Below are 6565 nucleotides of genomic sequence, written 5' to 3' on the forward strand. Positions count from 1 at the left end.
CATTTAACTTTCAACCATTTGTTATTACAGGCACTAACAGTAGGTCTAAGTTCATAAGAGTAAGTAGTTAATATTTATGTTACTATTTATGATTTTTTATTGCTTCTTTACAGTGAAAAGCTGCTGATGTATAATTTTTAGGCATATTTACATATGTGTATATATGCATTTCATATATTCTGTTAACAGGATTAATTGCTGGCCCTTTGACACAAAATGTATTGATTTAGAAATTACTAAAACATTTTGCATTAAGTATACAATTCACAAGACTAGTAAACTGATATTGACCATACACTAATCTGTAAAGAATATACTGTAAACACAAAAGCAGAAAAGTTTGGCTTTAGAAAAAAAGTTCAGACAAATGAAACAACCAGCAACAGCTTTTATTGGCCTTACAAAAACCTTCCAAAAATAAAAAAAGTCCACACAATGCTACAGCCTCTTCAAAAATTCAGATGAGTCCAGAGCTTTTCTGAATTTCTCCAAGTATATGAGCAGTTCCATGGCATAGGACATCAGCTGCCTCTCACTAATGAGACAAAGATAAATACCAATTAGTAAAAATGACATTTACACCTGGAGGCTGTCATAAACAATGTGAAAACAATACATGTAGGCATTAGCACTGTTCTTGTGTTTGTAGAATACATCTGGGCTACCACATTGCCGTCGTGAGTTTGCTGCTTATTAGATGAGGAGTCAACAACGGTCAAATAAATAGCCTATTGTTACGTTTATTTTGGCCAAAAGGCTTGCATGTAGCCCATTAAAAATTATATAAAAATATTTTGCATCCATGATGTCTTCCCCCACTGCCAATGATGCTTAATTTTATATAAAACTGTTTCAGAAAAAAATCACTAATGTGCTACCTATCAAACTATGTCTTTAACGTTCAAATTTAAAGTACAAAATCTTCGCAAGTTGTAAAAATATAAATCTGTCTTCACCTGAACCGTCATTTCCATCTGTTGCAACACACATGCGAGTTCTCGTCTTCGTACATGCACGCGTTTTGTACATAGGGGCGTGTTTGGACGGGGCTGCGTCTGCAGCTAGACCTTACTCAGTGTCATAAGACCACAAATAAGAAGAAGAGAATGCAGAAAAAGAAGAAAAGCAGGGGGAGCGTTCTCAACAAACTCAAAGTGGTAGTCAAAACATTAATCATGAAATGGAGTCATCCTAGTGGCTCCAATAAGAGAAAGAAGCAGCTTGCTTTAAAAAAGCTTTTATCTTCACTTCCCAAAGTTACATCGCTTTTCAATGTAAACATCAAAAGGAAGCAGAAAAGGAAAGACAGTGGAAAATGTTTCAAGGGAGGAAAACAGACCAAAATGAAAAATAGGAAAAAAAAGAAAGGCAAAAGCACAGGAGAACTGACAGGAAGAAGAAAGCAGAGCAAATATTGAAGGCACTCAAAGGGAGAGAAAGACAGGAAAAAAGAGGAGTAATAAAAAGTGAAAATAACTCATGTCAGAAGAGGGTAGAGCTTCGCAAATCTAGTTAAAGATAAGATTGTCAATAATTTTGTGTAAAGGGGCCCCATGTCTGTGTTCGCCTTGGGCCCCCAAATTGCTAAATCCGCCACTGTTGGTGGCATCACTTCCATCTCCATTTATCTGCACGCAGGTAGCAAAAAAGGTAAACCGTTATTATACGGTGTACCAGAAAGAACCACATAATGGAATTTTTAAGGGCTGCATGGTGGTGGAGCTGGTTGGTATCGTCCAAGCCCCCACAATGCAGGTGAAAATTTGAGGCCAACGCGGAAGTGACAAAAATTGCAGTTCCACCCTCATCCGCTGGGGGCTGGTGTCGGAAGCGAGCAAATCCTCATTGACTCCCATGTTACATGCTTTTTGTTTAAATGATCTAGTTTACACTCATGACAACTCTGAGGGGGGTGAATTTTTTTCTCACTCTTCTGTTTAAGTGTATTAAAAGCCTAAAATTCTGTATAATTAATGAGCATCAGACCCACGTGACCACAGAGCTAGCTCCGTGGAAAGGCCTCAGTAGAGCCTCGGTCTGGCTTGGAAACTGTTCTGGGATTTTGAGTCTCTGTGTTTGTGTATTCTTTTTTGGATATTTTTTGTGCAATTGTTGGACAAAATGACTTGCTGTGGCATTAATTGCACTAATAGAGCGTCCAAGGAGTCTCCACTTCATTTTTTTCGGTAAGTAAGATTATATTTATGTATTTTAGGTCACTGCCGAGCTGAGCTTAGATTTTAACACGTACTGTTTAACCATGAAATTTAAATGTAATAGGGTAAAACCCAGTGCATTTAATATAATGCTGCACTTTTGAAAATGGGTTGAAATATAACATGTTGGTAGAGCTGGGTTCCAACTATCGGCTTGTGGGCAGCAGTAGCTCAACAGGTTCCAGTAATCGGAAGGTTGCAGGTTCGATCCCGGCTCCGGACTGAGAATTCTGCTGTTGTGTCCTTGGGCAAGACACTTAACCCACCTTGCCTGCTGGTGGTGGTCGGAGGGTCCGGTGGCGCCTGTGCTCGGCAGCCTCGCCTCTCATCTCCACCAGTGTATGAATGTGTGTGTGAATGGATGAGTGATACACTGTAGTGTAAAGCGCTTTGGAGTCCTTACTCTGAGAGGCGCTATACAAGTGCAGGTCATTTGTGGAGCTCTCGGGAGACCTTTGTTTTCCACCCGTTTCTCCCCTCCCTGTAGCTCGGTGCATCTCTGTCTGATCGCGGCTTCTGTGTGCTGTGCGGGCTGTCGGCTTGTGGAGCTCTGGGATGGAAACCTTTCCACCCGGATCTCCCCAGCAGCAGCTCTGCGCATCTCAGATCGCAGCAGCGCTTGTCTGCTGTGCGGCTGCCGGCTTGTGGAGGTCTCGGAGACCTCTGTGTTACACCCGGTTTTACCCAGCGGTCAGCCCGGCGTATCTCTGACTCAGAAGCTCTGGTGTTGTGCACGGTTAACTCCGGTTGTAGCTAGGTTGCTACCTCCGTTAGCTTAGCTCCCACCTCCGCGTTAGCTTTGGGTTAGCTTCAGGTTAGCTTTTTGCTAGTTCGACCGGGTGTCGTCAGTTGATCCAAGCCTTACAGCCCCACCCTCAGCTCCACCCCTCTTGCCTTTTGTGGAATTGTCTGGGCTTGATGGAATCCGACACAGAATTAAACTGACAAAACAGCATTTTAGCACCACACAAAGTAAAAATGTGCGCGCGGGGTTCAAGGGCCACAAAGAGGGGGCGGTCCGCGGGTCGCCTATTAAGTACCACTGTTCTAGATTTTGTGTGAAAATAAGTCCAGGACTACAAATGCGCATCACAAAAGTGACGTCATCAAACCAGACATGGAGAAAAACAGAAGAAAAATGGCTGTAAGTTTAGCGAAATTAAAATCCTTCTTTCAGGAGTGAAAAACCACCATAAATCTGGCCATTTGGTAAATAGGAACTACGTTAGAGAAGAAGAGATTCTGTGATTAGATATGCGATATCTAATTTGTAGTCATGTTAATTATGAACTTTTACAAACCGATAAACCTCAGAGTACGTGATAGGCGTGGTAGAAACACCCATCATTAGTTCTCATTTAAATTGCAGTACAACATATGTGGGATCCAGGGTCTAGAGAAAGCTCGTCTCGTCTCGTCTTCCTCCGCTTATCCGGGTCCGGGTCGCGGGGGCAGCATTCCAACTAGGGAGCTCCAGGCCGTCCTCTCCCCGGCCTTGTCCACCAGCTCCTCCGGCAGGACCCCAAGGCGTTCCCGGACCAGATTGGAGATGTAACCTCTCCAACGTGTCCTGGGTCGACCCGGGGGCCTTCTGCCGGCAGGACATGCCCGAAACACCTCCCCGGGGAGGCGTCCAGGAGGCATCCTGACCAGATGCCCAAACCACCTCAACTGGCTCCTTTCGATCCGGAGGAGCAGCGGTTCTACTCCGAGTCCCTCCCGAATGTCCGAGCTCCTCACCCTATCTCTAAGGCTGAGCCCGGCCACCCTACGGAGGAAACTCATTTCGGCCGCTTGTATCCGCGATCTCGTTCTTTCGGTCATTACCCAAAGCTCATGACCATAGGTGAGGATTGGGACGTAGATCGACCGGTAAATCGAGAGCCTGGCTTTCTGGCTCAGCTCCCTCTTCCCCACGACAGATCGGCTCAGCGTCCGCATCACTGCAGACGCCGAACCAATCCGCCTGTCGATCTCCCGATCCCTCCTACCCTCACTCGTGAACAAGACCCCAAGATACTTAAACTCCTCCACTTGAGGTAGGACCTCTCCCCCGACCCGGAGGTGGCAAGCCACCCTTTTCCGGTCGAGAACCATGGTCTCAGATTTGGAGGTGCTGATCCTCATCCCAGCCGCTTCACATTCGGCCGCGAACCTACCCAGCAAGAGCTGAAGGTCAGAGCTGGATTAAGCTAGGAGGACCTCATCATCCGCAAAAAGCAGAGACGAGATTCTCCTGCCACCAAACTCGACACACTCCACACCACGGCTGCGTCTAGAAATTCTGTCCATAAAAGTGATGAACAGAACCGGTGACAAAGGGCAGCCCTGGCGGAGTCCAACCCTCACTGGGAACAGGTCCGACTTACTACCGGCTATGCGGACCAAACTCACGCTCCTCTGGTAAAGGGACTGAATGGCCCTTAACAGAAAGCCACCCACCCCATACTCCTGGAGCGTCCCCCACAGGGTGCCCCTGGGGACACGGTCATAAGCCTTCTCCAAATCCACAAAGCACATGTGGATTGGTTGGGCAAACTCCCATGCCCCCTCCATCACCCTTGCAAGGGTATAGAGCTGGTCCACAGTTCCACGGCCAGGACGAAAACCACATTGCTCCTCCTCTATCTGAGATTCAACTATCGATCGGACCCTCCTCTCCAGTACCTTGGAGTAGACGTTTCCAGGGAGGCTGAGGAGTGTGATCCCCCTATAGTTGGAACACACCCTCAGGTCACCCTTCTTAAAGATGGGGACCACCACCCCGGTCTGCCACTCCCTAGGAACTGCCCCCGATGACCACGCAATGTTGTAGAGACGTATCAACCATGACAGCCCTACAACATCCATAGCCTTGAGATACCCAGGACGAACCTCATCCGCCCCCGGGGCTCCGCCGCTGTGTAGTTGTTTGACTACCTCAGCAACTTCTGCCCCCGAGATCGGACAGTCCATCCCCAGGCCTCCCAGCTCTGGTTCCTCCTCAGAATGCGCATTGGTGGGATTGAGGAGCTCCTCAAAGTATTCCTTCCACCGTCCGACTATAGCCTCAGTTGACGTCAGCAGCTCCCCATCCCCACTGTAAACAGTGTGAGCGAGTTGCTGCCTTCCTCTTCTGAGGCGCCGGACAGTTTGCCAGAACCTCTTTGGAGCCGATCGATAGTCTTTCTCCATGGCCTCACCAAACTCCTCCCACGCCCGAGATTTTGCCTCGGCAACTGCCACTGCTGCACCCCGCTTGGCTATCCGGTACCTGTCTGCTGCCTCCGGAGACCCACAGACCAGCCACACCCTGTAGGCCTCCTTCTTCAGCCTGACGGCTCCCCGAACCTCTGGTGTCCACCAGCGGGTACGGGGGTTGCCACCACGACTGGCACCGGCCACCTTACAACCACAGCTAGCAACAGCCGCCTCGACAATCGCAGAGTGGAACAAGGCCCACTCGGACTCAATGTCCCCCACTGCTCTCGGGACGTGGTCAAAGCTCTGCCGGAGGTGGGAGTTGAAGACCGTCTTGACAGGTTCTTCTGCCAGGCGTTCCCAGCAGACCCTCACTATGCGTTTGGGTCTGCCAGGTCTACGCGGCATGTTCCCTTGCCATCTGATCCAACTCACCACCAGGTGGTGATCAGTTGACAGCTCCGCCCCTCTCTTCACTCGGGTGTCCAAAACATACGGCCGCAGGTCAGATGATACGACTACAAAATCTATCATCGACCTGTGACCTAGGCTGCCCTGGTACCAAGTGTACCGGTGGGCATCCTTATGTTCGAACATGGTGTTCGTTATGGCCAAACTGCGGCTTGCACAGAAGTCCAATAACAAAACACCGCTCGAGTTCAGATTAGGTGGGCCGTTCCTCCCAATCACACCCCTCCAGGTCAAGCTGTCATTGCCCACGTGAGCATTGAAGTCCCCCAGCAGGACAATGGAGTCCCCTGATGGAGCAATATCTAGCACTCGTCCCAGGGACTCCAAAAAGGGTGGGTACTCTGAACTGATATTTGGCCCATAAGCACAAACAACAGTCAGGACCCATTCCCCGACCCGAAGGCGCAAGGAAGCTACCCTCTTGTCCCCCGGGGTAAACCCCAACACACAGGCAGAGAGTCTCGGGGCTAACAAAAAGCCAACCCCAGCCCTCCGCCTCTCACCCGGAGCAACTCCAGCAAAGTAGAGTGTCCAACCCCTCTCCAGGTCTCGGGTTCCAAAGCCAATGCTATGTGTCGAGGTGAGTCCGACTATATCTAGCCGGTACCGCTCAACCTCTGCCACAAGCTCCGGCTCCTTCCCCGCCAGCGAGGTGACGTTCCATGTCCCAAAAACTAGTTTTCTTGTCCGGGGATTGG

This window comes from Nothobranchius furzeri, chromosome 5 (genome assembly GCF_043380555.1).
Source record: "Nothobranchius furzeri strain GRZ-AD chromosome 5, NfurGRZ-RIMD1, whole genome shotgun sequence".
In the NCBI taxonomy this organism is placed as follows: Eukaryota; Metazoa; Chordata; class Actinopteri; order Cyprinodontiformes; family Nothobranchiidae; genus Nothobranchius; species Nothobranchius furzeri.